At 35.1% G+C, this 16,146-nt stretch overlaps 1 long non-coding RNA gene across 1 annotated transcript; it reads right to left on the bottom strand.

Annotated features, from left to right (window-relative positions):
* Nucleotides 1–12,959: 12,959 nt before the first annotated feature.
* LOC147833408 (uncharacterized) lies at nucleotides 12,960–16,130 on the bottom strand. The gene is made up of 4 exons (XR_015511797.1): nucleotides 15,714–16,130; nucleotides 15,391–15,596; nucleotides 13,265–13,428; nucleotides 12,960–13,167 (listed from the first exon to the last, which is right to left on the bottom strand). It is a non-coding gene; the product is annotated as an uncharacterized LOC147833408 (long non-coding RNA).
* Nucleotides 16,131–16,146: the final 16 nt, after the last annotated feature.

The raw sequence follows: 16,146 nt of genomic DNA, 5'->3' as shown, positions 1-16,146 counted from the left end.
TGTTGTTGTTGTTTTTTCCCACGTCGGAATATCCACACACGCTCTCTCTTCCACATTGCACCACATTGTCACAAGTTTAAGCAAAAAAAATCGGAATTGGGTCACATTTAACTGGTAGTGTAATCTGGGCCTTAGCTTTAACGGTACACAAGCAAGAAGTGCTAAAAACTGATTTTGTATGTCTGTTTGCCTTTCGGAGCCCCAACCATCGCGCAGTTATCCTCATCAGTCATGGAAGACGACGCTTGTGGTGGGCACGTTGTTGGAGGCCCTGAGTCAGGAAAATACTAAGAGGATGAAGATAATGACTGCGTCGGAGCAACTTTCTGCTCGTAAATTAATTCTGTGTACTGTCACGGGGACTCTGCAGATATCATAATGTCAAATTTAAGACCTTTTACGACCTTTTTAGGACCATTAAGTATTACATTTAAGACCTATATCGCAATATCAAAAACACACGAGAGAAAATGTAAAAGCATTAAATTAGGGGTAAAACAAAGTTATTTAAATTGAACAGTGGTAAAGTCAGATTAAATGCACCGTTGAACTACAGAAAAAACAAACATCTTATGCAGATTTATACTTTCACCTGGCACCGCATCGCACAACTCACAAAACAGATTAAGGCTTTTATACTTGACACGTTCACCATTGAGATATTTTTTTTTAATGACAGGCGGCGCTCCAAAAAAACAGAAAGTAAAATCAGACGAATAAAAAGATAATCATTATCATTGAAGATGTTTTTGGGGGCCTCTTTTTTTGTTGTTTTAACAAACTTATCCCTCAGGTTTTTCCAAAGTTTTACAAAAACTTTCCTCCTTTCCGATGGCTGTTGCAATTTCTAGCCAATAATTATTGGTCATTCTGGCAAGCAGAAATGTAACCGTGATAGAAAATAGGTAATAATAGGTATAAATTAGGTATTTTAGGTATTATAGCTTACTGTACTATTCACTCTTTAAATAAATGCTACTATCAATCCCATTTTATCACTAAAATAAAGTGAACTAGTGTCTGCTGTAAAGTGTTTTGTAAAGTACTTCAATTACTCTGTTGTGGTAATTCTATAGTTGCTATTGTAACACAACTACAGTATGCTGAAGCTTCTTTGGAGAGCAAAAGCACGAAAGGAGTCTGACTGAGCGAGAGCAGATCATTCGCACGTGAGCAGCCAGTGTTTTGAGAGCTCGCAAGCAGTTTTGTCCATGAACAAAAGGAAACCGGCGCGCGAGCAGAGATTCGCTCTCTCGTATTACAGCACTTCTTACTTATAAAACTGCACTTGCGACGTTTGTCAGTGAAATCATGTTGCGTGCACTCAAAGCGAACTTCCGCAAACACAGCGATGATGTCACATTTGCCGCGCGCACTGGGTTTAATATCAGAAAGCTGATTGGCTATTGAAAGTTGACCTTTTTGTAGTTGTAATGCAAATTACAATTGGACTAGTGAAATAAAGAACTACAACACCCCAAAAACCTAGCAATAACAACAAAAATAAAGACCTGTGCAAAAATATTTAAGACCTAGAACAGCAAATTTAAGACTTTTTAAAGCCATAAATTTCGATTTTTTTATTTTAAGACTTTAACACTTTTTAAGAACCCGCGGGGACCCTGTGTCAGGTGTTTTATCATATTTGACGTGTTGCCAGTCTTGGTCGCGATAACTTTACAGATATTGCATCGTGCGCTGTTGCCGTCAATCTTTGCATAATGTAGCCATACTTTTGATTACTTAAACATCCTTTGCATTAAATGTATGCTATGCTCTAAAGTGTAGTAGTGTACGCATTACAGCCTCACATTTGACAAGCTCTGAGTGAGTGCGCGTGACCGTCGTAAACTACTGATTTTCAAGACAGCCTCGCTGCAGTCAATCACCAGCATTTGACCCGGTCACGTTAAGGATGGCTCAGATTTTCTAGCTCACTGACGTTGACAAGATTATACCCTTGAGTATCGAAATTTGGTACCGAACGCAAAAGAATTTTTCGATACTCGATAGTAGCAAGACGATTCGGTCGATACCCAGCCCTAATTGCAAGGTATTCACACACAAAGTAGGCCTACCTGAAACTTTGAATTAGAAAAAGCTTAATAATACATTGGACAGATCATCAACACACTGATTTCTCCTCTTTGTGCTGCTCAGTTTTGAAAGTGTCCGATTGAGTTTCTTCTTCTGAGGGGAATACTTTAAGTGCTGCCAATAGTTAGTAAAGCCTGGCTTATTGTGGTCAAAGTAGTTGATTATATTAATAAAAGTGAAACTGACAGGAGCAGTATGGATTGTCATTCACTGAACTTGTCATTAACTAAACATGATGTAGCCTAATATAGGCTATTCTGAAACTGTGAATATTTTGCTGTCATTTTAATTATATTAAGACTTTATTCAACAGACCACTTTGTGTTTTGGCGCTGAAGCATATAAGTGGACCTTGTTTTAAACTTTCTCCGTCTCACTCAAAAAAGGAAACATAAGCTGGACCACAACATATATCAATGTCATAATGAATGCTCAAATAATGTAGCCTATAGTTTATAGCAAGCATCATGTTTAGTTAGATTGTGTGTTTGTCATATACAGTCAGCCTATAGGTCTGTTATTTTTACTAAAGAAGATTTACAGATGTTACTACTTCAATGTGTTCCTTGTGCCGCCATTCATACCGCGGCGATGGCGTTACTTGATGCGCCAGCAGCATTTGACCGCTGGGTGGCACTTTAACCACAGATATTCAGCTTTGCCTTTTCACAATGCTAAACAGACTGTTCTGTAGGCGTAGCTTACTGTGTGTGATGTGATGTGTTCAATTAAAATATAATTTTAATTGAGTTTTTCTGGTAATAGACATGCTCTTACACTATACTATGCTGTAGAAAAGATACATGGTGAGAAGTCAAAAAGCAAATATAAGAATTAAGTTATTAGCCTTCAGTGCCCGATTAAATTGCGTTGGGGTGAAAATAATGTTTTGATTTCTTTGACTATCATGGCAATGTTATTATCTCAAATCCTAAACATGCGCATATGAAAAACAGCAAAATAATATAGATTATCCTGCCGGTAGAGCACATCACCTCACAGTTGTGAACATGCGATCACCTCAACTTACATTTAAAATTTGTTTACCTGGTTTATTGTAAACTTTTTAAGTGCAAAGAGGATTCGTTTTGGAAAATACAATTGAAGAAATGAAAGACAACTAAAGTGAAAGCACAAACATTCAGTATAAATAAGTAGTCTTAAATAAATAAATAAATAAATATATATATAAATAAATAAATAAAGCAGTCTTTTAGTCTAAATATAGAGAGATGAAGTTTGCTATTTTGATAGGACTAAGACAAGATATTTTCATTTATGTTTTTAATTTACGTTTTTATTTACATTTTCGTTGTTGATTATATTTTACTATCTCATTTTATGTTTCAGTACATAATAATAAACGAATAATGAAAATAAATAAATAATGAAAATAGGACATAAATTAAGTCTGGCAGGTTTATTTTTAATAATTTAGTTTCAGTTCCGTTTTTTTGTTTCAAAACGTCAATGTTCTGCTTTAAAGTATAACTGTTTTGTTTTGTTTTTTTACTTAATGGCTCAGTAAGTTTTGTATTTTAATTTCATATTCAGTCACCTTGCATATGTGTGTGAAATATAATGCCGCATAACCGCGGAAAAAGAAGAAAAGGCTGTCAGTTAAAGCTAATCAAAATTAGCTATATTAAAATACAGCATTTATGTTAATACAGGCAGAGTGTGAACAAACTCAAGGCTAAGATATGCGCTTGCTTTTTAATGCATTTAAAATATAAATAAATGTTTTTTTTTTTCTTTTTTTGTATGGTAAAGGACAATGCACATTATGTTATTGATGTAAACTTAGGCTAAAACTTACCATTGATAAACGTGACCTACCTCAAGCAGATCACTTAAAGTGTAATAAAAATAATGTTGCCGCAGGACATAAACGAAGTCCCGCAAGTTTATTTTTAATAATTTAGTTTCAGTACTATTAATTTTTTTTTCTCAAAACATCAATAGCACCTTCAATAATCTAAACATTAAAGATGGACCGCAAGATGTGTTGAGTGGCTATATGTGGTGAAGAACGATGGCAAAGCTAAGTGTGATTATTGTAATAAACTAATAAGTTATAAAGCAGAGAGTCCCGACCAACAGGACTAAGCATATGCGGTTGGCTCATTCTTCACGAATATAGAATTAAAATAATGGCGCGTTAGGTTCATTGTGCATCCCGCAGGTGAAACCAACAAGGGTTGTGCATTTTAGTTTAACTTTTTTGAGCGTTATAAGCAGCTCGGTGTTAGTTTTTAATTTAATATATATTGAGCCGAAACTAAGCAGCGCATTCTCTCCGCCTCCTCGTTTATAACCAGCGGGACACGCCACTGAAGCAGGAGAGACACTCCGTCGTTCATAATCTTAGCTGATGTGTCGGAGTCGAAAGAATATATCAAAGAGGAATGTTCTTTTAACAGTCCCGATATGTTTAATCTTTTTTCCCCTGTCATTTCTCTTCAGCAAATTATATTTTTAAAGCTGCTTGATTCTTTTAAAACCGAAAGCAGAGCCCGTCAATTGGTGTTTTTTTCATAAGATACTCCTTTATTAATGTTTTATTTTATGAGTGTCTTTAATGTGCTTTTTAATAGTTTTATTTTATTCAAAGCAGCACCTAAAAGCGAATTTATCCTCAAATCGTGGCATGACAGCGATGTCATGTCGCATATATTGCCTTTTTTTCTGATCTTTTTGCATAAAGGTTTTAATCAAAAGACAGGTAATTTAATTACTTTCGATGTGCTAAAATATTTGTTAAATAAATGTTATTTTAAAAAAGGCATATGCAATGTGCTCTGACAGGTAAAATCAGATTCTTTCTCTCTTTTAAGTTCAAAGCAAATTTGAATGCCAAAGGATTTTAGATGCATATTCAAGACTATATGTAGTATATTAACATCAACAAATTAATAAAATAAGTAGCAAATGAGAAATAAATGACAGACAAGTTGGTAAAAACAGACATTATCTCTAAAAGTTATCAGAATTGCAAGATTAAAACAGCTGAATATAGGCCTAAAATAAATCTAGAAAGCTTGCGCACTGATATTTATTCTTTTTTTTTTCCGAATAACGAACAATTTCAACCGCGGGGAGATACCGACAGCTTGATTTGCAGTATTTTCTAACATGTTAGAAGCGGGCAGCGGACATCAGCCAGCCGTAGAGACGGGCCGGCACAAAAAAAACATGGCTGCCGGTGGGGAAGCGGCTGTGCCCTCAGCAGCTGATTGAGACGGAGCTGCATATCCTAACTAAGTGCACTAAATACTCCGAGACAGGCACGTGCACATAGGGCTCAACCTGTGCAGTGCACATGCCCTTTTTAGTGCCCTTCCAAAATGATCAAAAGTGCCCCCGCGACGCGGCACACCCTCGGTCCCGCTCTTCAAAAAATTTATCCTGCACATGCCACGGGCCTGCTCCGAGATCCAGGAGAAATTCTACCCGATAATCCAACACATACAAAACAATTTGAGTCCCTGTCGAACAGAACCCATCTTACTGGGGGAGTGTGTGTGCTGCTGTGTGTTCAACCACCCGCTCCTGTCTCCAACACACAAGCTGGAACTCTTTATGTGGACCTACTTTTAATAATAGGCTACTATTATTACCTTTATACTGTTTTATGTTATCAAAAATCTATTTTTATTTTTATTATTATATTTTTATTTTTTTATTCTATTTTTATTTTTATTAATCATTTTTTTTATTATATGTTATTTTCATATTTGTTTGCACTACTGCCCTTTTTGCACTGTCTTGTTTGTGAGACGCGCACTGCTTTGGCAAAACGAATGTACAGTTACTTGTCATACCAATAAAGCACCTCAAATGTGAAAATGTGAAAATAGCCTAGGCAACAAATAACAAATAGTAGTCTAATAATAACAAAAAAGGCCCTTTTCATTTTCATACAATAGGCCTATGTGTGGGTTTTGACAATATGTGTTTAATTAAGCTATAAAGATTTGCCTATCAGATGAAATGCATAGTAAAATATGAAATAAATGTCTCTTTTGCTGAATATTTAATTAATCTATATATTTAATATTTAAAAAATCAACTCCTTTTTGCCCAGAGAAAGAGGCGCGCGGCACTAGCGGACATGGGGCGCTTTCCCAAAAAAAGACGTAGGCTACAGTAACTTGCGGCTGAACTATGCACAGTTTGGGAAAAAAAAGGATATAGTGATGCATGTTTCCCAAAACCCCTAGTTTCTCTGTCGCAGATCCATCATTTGAATCACGTTATAAGTAAAACGCACATAATGATAAAGCACACCATCATCACGAGGGCAATTAAATAAAGACAACCTAAACATATTTTTAATTGTTTATTTATGTAATGTGAGTTTTTATAACTTTGTTCTTTAAATTATTTCAATATAACTTAGGCTATTCTATCGTGATGACACCATAAAAGGCCTTCAATGCACTGATATAGGTAATAGGGATAAAATAAAAAGCCGATTTCACTATTGACCCTGTTTTTATTCATTGACGGCTTCCCAACGCCGCAATTCTGTTGCGCGAAAAAAAGCTGCTGCAAATAAGCAAATTTATGACAATACACATTTAATAGTTTCATGAAAGTAGTAGCTGGTGTGCTTCATCTGCGTGATTCTGATTTGACATTCTTCCGCTAAACTTGCTCTGTGTTGAGGTGTAAATGGGCTATGCTCTTTGCTATTGAGGCTAACACATCAAGGTGTAAATGAGCTATAGTTCTCTTTGCAACTTTCAATTTTGAGGTGGGGGAAGTGGGAAGAGGCAATTCAAATGTACCATCTCTAAAAATAAAAAGGCCGCTTACGCGGCATTTGTGTTTAAAGATTATTACCTTATTTTTATTTTATTATTATTAATTTATTCATTCATTCGTTCGTTCATTTTCTTTTCGGTTTAGTCCCTTTATTAGTCTGTGATCGCCACAGCGGAATGAACCGTCAACTTATCCAGCATATATTTTACGCAGTGGATGGCAGGAGGGCCAGCTGGGGCTTCGGAACGGAGTGAAAGGAAAGGCGGAATTTGCCCCGAGTCTGGGAAAGATGGCTTGCCTTATTACACTAGTTTTTCTATCGCACACATGCGCCAAAATAAAAAAATAAATAATAAAGGGAAAGAAAACATCTAGCCTTGAGGTCTTTTTGCTTATAATCGCCCTTATGTTTCCGTTTTAAATGTAAGGCTGTTGCATAAAATAATACAATTTTAATTTATAAGTTACTTTGCTGCGTCCCCCTTGATGTTTCAATAACGCATAATAATCTACACACCATATTAAAGACACAGCAGACATAAAGGTTGTGTGTGAGAGCCCGAGCAAAAAAGAATCAGAAATGGATCACGCACGCACAAGAAAAAAGGCAATTATGCAACACATGACATGCATCGCTCTCAATTGACGGGCTCTGCTTTCTGTTTTAACATAATCAAGCAGCTTAAAAAATAATTTGATGAAGAGAAATGACAGGAAAAAAAGTAAAAAAATAAAAATAAAAAGATTAAACGTATCGGGACTGTTAAAAGAACATTCCTCTTTAATATATTCTTTCGACTCGGATACATCAGCTAAGATTATGAATGACGGAGTAGGCTATCTCTCCTGCTTGCTTCAGTAGCGTGTCCAGCTGGTTATGAACGAGGAGGCGGAGAGAATGCGCTGTTTAGTTTCGGCTTGATATATTTATATAAAAACTAACACCGAACTGCTTATAACGCTCAAAAAGTTAAACTAAAATGCACAACCCTTGTTGGTTGCACCCGCGGCATAAAAAACCTAACGCGCCATTATTTTAATTCTATAATCGTGAAGAATGAGCCATAAGATTGAGATCGTTGACGGTGCTCTCCAGCGGCAAGTTCCTGGCGAGTGAAAAAATTTGTATGCAGAAATAGGACAAGAGGAAAAACATTTTAAATTATATAACAAGCATCGTATTCGTTCAAATCCTCGCCCAGTTTTAGTACAAGTTGTGTTATTTATATTTGTGGCTGTGAAGTTTATTAATATATATATATATATATAGGCTATATATATATATATATATATATATATATATATATATATATATATATATATATACCTGACCAGCGCTGACAGCAAACGCATAAAGGACAGAGTGAAAGAATTTCTACGGTCCACACGAACCTCTGTTAGCGCCCACCGACGTCTTCAGTATTAGAGACAACTTAAAAGAAAACATTCAGCTATTTTTGTATTTCTATTTGCTTTTTTTCCTCAGAATAAATATATCCTCTTAACCAACTGTATGACTGTTTTTTCCCGATTATACGCAAAAGAAATAGTTTTTAACGTGTTTTTCATGCTTTATTTCTAACACGTTTATGAATTATAAGTTTTAGCCTAAGGTTACCAGACAAAACAACAATAACAACATTATTATACATCATAGTAGCATGTAGACAATAAAACATAAAACAGGCAACATATCGACTCATGCGCACACATGAGGCCCGTTGCCAGCCTGGTGAAAGGGATGGTTCTTTTTTTTCAAGTGGACCTTTTTGCAGTTATACGCCTCAGTTTCCATTTAACTATGAGATTTAAATACTACATTTTTGTGACTTTTTTGCTGGATTAGCCAGTCAGATGTCATTATAACCACACTTTTTGATGTACTAAAATATTTCCTAAAAAGTGCAGTTAAAAAATTCAAACAAGAGAAATTTTTAAAATACAAATTTATTAAATCATATGTCATTAGAAAAATAGCAATCTGTTTTAAAGTTTTAAAGTAAAAAAAAAAAAAAATATATATATATATATATATATCATTTATTAGACAAAAAACACACTGGCCAAACCTTTGACAGCTTTTTCTTCTTTTTTCGCGGTTATGCGCGCATTAGCCTATATTTCATATGCATATGTAAGGTGACTGAAATTAAAATTAAAATACAAAACATACTGATCCATTAAGTAAAAAAACAAAACAACAATTTTACTTTAAAAAGAAGAACATTGACGTTAACATTATTTTATTATACTTTAAGTGATCTGATTGAGGTAGGTCACGTTTATCAATAGTAAATTTTAACCTAAGTTTATATTAATAACATACAGTGCATTGTTCTTTACCATACAAAATAAAAAATAATAAAAGAAACATTATACACCATAGTCGCCTGTAGCCTAAAAAGGCCGCAAATCTTTTTAAATGCATTAAAAGGCAAGCGCATATCTAAGCCTTGAGTTTGTTCACACTCTGCCTGTATTAACTTACATGCTGTATTTTAATATAGCTAATTTTGATGAATTAGCTCTAACCTTTGACAGTTTTTTTTTCTTTCCGCGGTTATGCGCGCATTATATTTCAAATGCATATGCAAGGTGACTGAAATTGAAATTAAAATACGAAACATACTGGGCCATTAAGTAAAAAAACAAAACAACAGTTATACTTTAAAGAGAACTTTAAAGAGAACATTGTTGTTTTGAAACAAAAAAATAACTGAAAATTATTAAAAGTAAACCTGCTAGATATGTCCTGCGGCAAAATTATTTTATGAAGCAGTATTCAACTTAAGCTCTTTAGACCATGCGCCTGACCGTTTCTTAGTGTTTCACCACATGTCCTTAAATACATAAGGCCTATTTTTATTATTTTTCATTATTCGTTTATTATTATGTACAATAATTGTGACATAAAATTAAATAGTAAAATATAATCAACAACGAAAATGTAAATAAAAAGGTAAATTAAAACATAAATGAAAAGGTCTTGTGTTAGTCCTACCAAAATAGCAAACACTGAAAATCTCTTTACATTTAGGCTAAAAGACTGCTTTAATTTTTTAATTTAGGCATACTTAGAATATTTGTACTAAATGTTTGTGCTTTCATTTTAGTTGTCTTTTACTTCTTCAATTCTATTTTTCAAAAAGAATCCTCTTTGCACTTAAAAGTTTAGAATAACAATAAATCGTGTTAACAAATTTTAAATGATTAATAAAGGAATTATAAGGCTTTGACTTATTGTTTAATCTCATTTACAAGCACAAAAGCATATTTAAGGCTGCTGTGTGGGCTATTTCTGTCGGTTCGCATCCCATCCCTTTGCGCCCCCTGGCGGCTCATTCACAAACTGCGGTCATACACTAAAAACAAAGCGGCTCCTATTTCAAACGGCGGCGGTATATGACGCGGCGGTAATAGTCACTTTGAACTCTCACCTACTGTATCATTTGAGTTTATCACCAGAGCTATAGAAACTGTATTATGCTTAGAAAAAAAAACAGCACAGTATCAGATCTGTATTAATCAATGCTCAGAATTTTTGGTATCGAGATCGGATCGGTTCCAAAAAAAATGGTATCGGTGCATCCCTAGAAAAAAATAAAGGTACACAAACTGCCATGATGTTTCAAGGGGTTAAAAGAGAACATGGTTGTATTTTTGAGTGCAATATGTACACTTTAGGTTTTGGTTTTAAGATACTAATGTGGAGCTTTACATACAAACACAAACTTTGAAAAGCCCCAGCTTTAGCACAATTACTGAGAGTGTATTAGCATTTCATCATCATCATCATCAAAAAAAGAAGAAAAAAGAACATACCTGAAAACTTGCGTAACAAACATCCACCACAGATGTTGGCCAGTTTTAGAAACAATTTCACAAGTATATCTGAAAGCTTGAACAGTTCAATTATATTAATACTAGGGATGCTCAATATAATCGATTAACCGTTAACCAAAAGGGTGCGTTTGTAACCGATTAATGCTATCAGTTAAACCATGAAACATATTATTTGATATATTTTTAGTTTGGCTGCATAAGGGGCCGATTGAATGCGCCTTTGCGTTAAGAGGGGCATCTTTTGCTCGCGGCTCATCCCAGAGCAGCAGTTTGTGTTGTCAAGACAACTACAGAGAACTTTTAAAGAGCATGGTTTCCGCTACATTCATTCTTCCATGGCGGGGACCAAAATGCATCCCGCCACGGCTACATTATCCATTCAAAACATTCAGTTATTGTTGTTGTTTTTAATAGCGGATTATAATCGCATCAAAATGTATTAAAAGGTAAGTGGATTATAACGCAAACTTTTCTGTAACCGTATAGTCTGTTTAACCCTTTGGCGTTACGTGCTGACTGACTGACAGGTGCGCGATGCGTGAGGCCAGAAAACACGAATAGCTTTCAGTTAAGATGAACACAGTTTTTTATAGTTCTACTTTATTTAAAGATAAAGGAATATGGCTCTGCATATAATCACTCTATCTTGCTAGAGTTTATAGCCGTTTCGCTTTACTTCAGGACGCATTATTGCCGCTCTGAAGGTCTAATCGCTGTTTTAAGTTATCCAGAGCTGGATGAATATACAAATCTTGAATATCAATTTATTATATATTATTAAATATTACAATTGTAACAACACAGACACAATCGATACCCTGCTGATTCAGTCGTTTCATGAGAAGAAGCGCGGTCCTCTCTTCTTTTTTCCTTGTCAACATAAAGGCAGTGAGGTGCGCCTTGTTTTCGGCCCCTTGTTTAACTGCAAGGCATACTTAACTTGCGGGACGACAACGTATAACCCGTGCCTACAGACACATTTGCCAAAGAAGCAAAATGGAAGAAGAATATTGCTGTTTAACAGACGTGTTGATGCCAAACTAGCGCTGATGTTGACCTGGATCTGCATCATAAACACAACAAATAGGCTTTACCTTTTATTTTATAGCTTATAAAGCATGTATGCACAATAATGTAACATCATATTTAAACAACAAAACTGTTTACAAAAAGTCAACCTATGCGCACGTGTTGTTGTCTTTTCATCACGCAGCGCGCGCACTTGAACTGCCAGAAAGAGAGAGAGGAAACCATATCAGGACATATTCTTTAAAATAATGATTTCTATTAAAATGTAAAAAGGTTTTGTGATTATAATAATGACAGCGGGGCATTAAATAAATGCATATTTTCCGTGGAGCTGGCGATTTGAGAAAGTCTGCGATTTTATTTGACAGAAGAAAAAAAAAACATGATTGGCGAAAAAAAAACAGCCTATGCCGGTTATTAAAAAGAATCAGTCAGTATTTTTGTTTTGTAATATAAATTAATTATTGAAGTGAAAATAATTTAGGGCAGTCCTATTTATTTTATTCATTTTATTTAGTTCTTCTCTTATTCTGTTCTTCTGTGCTAAACACTGCAAGTGCGTAAAGATGCTCTGTTGTTTTGTTCTATTATTAATATGCTAGCACAGTGGTTCTCAAACATTTTTCATTAAGTACCACCTCGGAAAAAAATTGTCTTTGCAAGTACCACCATAATGAGCAGTTTTGAAATACAGTAGCGTATTAGGTCTAGTTAAGCAGCTTAAGCTCTGTACAGTTTAAAAAAGAAATAACTCCTGGTTTGTTAGCACCTGGAAATGTTGCCTAGACCTCATAAATATAGGCTTTATGTCATCATATTCGTATATAAATCATTTTTGATAATTTCTTTAAATATATGAAGCATGTACATATTACATATTTGATTCATCCGCGTACCACTAGAAAGAAGCCTGCGTACCACTAGTGGTACACGTACCACAGTTTGAGAACCACTGTGCTAGCATAAAATAAATTAGTATTTATTAAAAATAAATTAGTATTTTAAAATGCATTATTTAATGTGTCAGACACAAAATAGACACGTCAATTTGTTTAATATAAAATTAATTGTAATCTGACCAGTTACCGTTAATAACCGATTAATGAGCGACGGTTGTCGGTTAGCAAAATTAACCGAAATGAGCATCCCTAATTAATACATTATAATTTTGGAACAAATACAGAAATACAAAATAACAGGGCATGGAACTTTAATCATACCTCTGAATGGGGGAAATTTTCTTGCACATTTAACTGCTGTCTTCCAAGTCCAGCCATAGTGAGATGTACTTCTGCCTCTCCTTTTGGTGTTTTTTCATGCTGTTTGTCCAGCAGGTAAAAATACATTAATAAGCTTTTACATTGCCCCTTATATGGTGCAAAACAGCTTTTCCCTCTACGCTCCTCTCGGAAAAACCCAGGAAATGACCTACAAATATTTTCTCATTAGTGTAGGAACAATTTGTATTAGAGAAAAAAACACATTAGATTCTTCTACACACACAGTCATCCACTGAATCTCACACCTCATTTCTTGCTGAACTGACTGGCTCTGGAAACTTGATGTTGTCCTCTCTCTCTGTGTTGAACTAATCTCTCTTAGTTGGTTTGTGTTCTCTGGTGATCTTAGGGTGTTGGTGAGCCTCGACACCAGGCTTTGAGCAGCAGATATTATTTCTCCAAATGGAACCTGATAAACATTAACATAAAATTAAGCTGTAAGTCATGCAGAATTATGATTGACAATGGCTAAAGAGGGTAGACAGACAGACAGACAGACAGACAGACAGACAGACAGACAGACAGACAGATAGATAGATAGATAGATAGATAGATAGATAGATAGATAGATAGATAGATAGATAGATAGATAGATAGATAGATAGATAGATAGATAGATAGACAGAACGATGGATGGATGGATGGATGGACAGATTTTATTTAGGTTTTAATGCCATATCAGCAGCATTGGCTATATTCATGGCAAAAAACATGTACTAAATATACAATTTATAATCATATCATATCAGTTAGCATGATGACGCTCATTGCAGTTAGTAAACAATCTTAGCAAACATACATTTTAAAATAACAACAAAAAACATACAAGTAGCAAGCAACAACACTGAAAACAGTCATATACAATCTTTTAGTTAGATTAAAGATAAATATTGTAAAACACCTTTTCAAACAGCTCACTTCAAATATTTCCAGAATAAAAACATTCTCCAATATCATTTAAAAACACAATGTGTATTTTTACATGATATTAGAGAACGTTTTTATTCGGGAAATATTTTAAACATATTAAAATGTTTTATCGGTAAAATATTTTTACACAAGTCACCAATAGGTATTTCTTCCGCTTTTCATAAATATGCGAGTGTAAGCCATGAGTGTCTGATGCTACATCTTGTATGAACAACCTGGTCATGTCTATTTTCAAAATGGTAATTATTCCTTTCATTAATTAATGGATTCACTTCATACCATGTGTTTTTCCTACATTCATCCCATTCCATCTGCCATTTCTCATTAACATACAGATTTAAAACAGGTTTAACATCAGACACAGGAAGTTTACGTTCTGTTATCTCCAACTTCTATCTTCCTTTATCATGCTTTATCTGCACGCTCATTTCCAACTCATCCCATATGACCAGCCTGGTATCCAGCAGAAAATAATATCAAAGTCTTTAGTCTTTAAAAGGTCCACTTTTTCTATTATGCTAAAAATCTTAGTATGATCAGTTTTCATAGATTCAAGTGCTTGTAAGCAGGACATAATCTGAGCTAATTAAAAACAGACAGACAGATAGATATTGGGCATTTTTCTAATACTAAGAAACGAGTCTTATGTTGAGCAGGTAGATTTGAGGGAATAGTCACTATATGAGACAAAATATACTTTTTTGGCTATTTGCTCAAATTATTTAAGTTAGGTTACTCTACTTTAGATAAGAATTCTCTTCATAAAGACTTTGTAAATTGCTATAAATATATAAAAACGTCATTTCTGCTTAGTAATGTGGATTGCTAACTTAAAGATAATATAAAAACGTATATCTGAACATATAATCTTCTCTCATAAATCAATGAGGAGCTTATTTATTCAGCTTTCAGATGAAATACGAGTGTTTAAATGACTGCCCCTCATGATTTACGCCCATGGGTCCGGGTCACTTATTTAACCAATTGCTAATCTGCACAGACTTTATTACATTATTCAATATATTTTCCCACTCATTCGGTGATAATAAGATAAATTAACGTAGATCTCAAGTTTTTTAAACAATTGATGGATTTGATTCAGTGTCATAAAAATAAGCAAAAACCCTCAAATATTTAACTTGCCTTTTGCTGATATCTTCTTTATAATAGATCAATAGTCTATCTGGCTTTCAAAAACACTTAATCAACAGATGCCATGTTATAGTTAAACACCGTTAAGTGATTCACTGAGAAGTTCTGCGCTCGCTGCCTGTCAAGTTCACTTACGTTATGCTAACTTAGCTTGCTATCCTCGGCCCGATCTTAATTTTGATTCTGTAAAATGTCTAAGAAACACAGCGAAAATGGACCTCATTGAGTCTCAACCTTTATTACAGCTCATGGAGGACAGTTCTCAAAGAGGGATTAACAAAAGTCTTACCTGAGACGGTGTGTGGGAGCTGCCCAGACATTTTGTTCGGGGGGCTTCCTTCAGTCAGGATTCAGGATCTCATCACGCAAGCGCACTGTTGTGATCGATGACTCTGGCTCGTTTATTAATGCCTGTGACCGCGGTGATGTATTTTGACAGTGGACTGTCGCTGTTTGATTCGTACTCTTCGTGTCCGTGGTGAAACTATTTCGTGTCTGTAAAGTAACGTCACAAGTTATGTTCCGTTTTCCTTTGCGGTTTCATAATTGCAGATGCGTGAATTTTATAATTATAACAGAAATTTTATTCCATAGGTTAGCAACTTCACGTACTGCCGCCAAGACATCCTCGTTTCCATGACAACTAACATTAGACTCCGGAGCTCTCGATTTCTTAGCAGCAGACTTCTGGACAAGAGTCAACGCATCGTGATTCCGTATTACATTGTAAATTCAGTGCAGAGCTAAAGGCCGATGCAGAGTCCTCAAATTAATCAGCCGTGTTGGACCCGTCAAACATCAATCATGCCAGGCCTTGCGTGATTAACTTTATTCTTCCCTCTTTTCCCCATGCAGAGATGGCAAAAGAGTTGTATAAGGTCCACGCGTATTTTATAATGTTATCACGAGCCCTAAACAGTAGGTTAATATGCCACTTCACCTTTTACACCCTGAAGAATAAACGCGAACACCTGTACCTACAGGACCCCCATCCCATCTTTGGTCTGGCCCTACGCTACGTCATAAATCGAACGCGCTCTGCACC

Source organism: Danio rerio, chromosome 16, assembly GCF_052040795.2.
Source record: "Danio rerio strain M-AB ecotype USA chromosome 16, GRCz13ab, whole genome shotgun sequence".
Classification (NCBI taxonomy): Eukaryota; Metazoa; Chordata; class Actinopteri; order Cypriniformes; family Danionidae; genus Danio; species Danio rerio.
The sequence above is the reverse complement of the archived record's forward strand: the minus strand, read 5'-3'. Positions and strand labels throughout refer to the sequence as shown.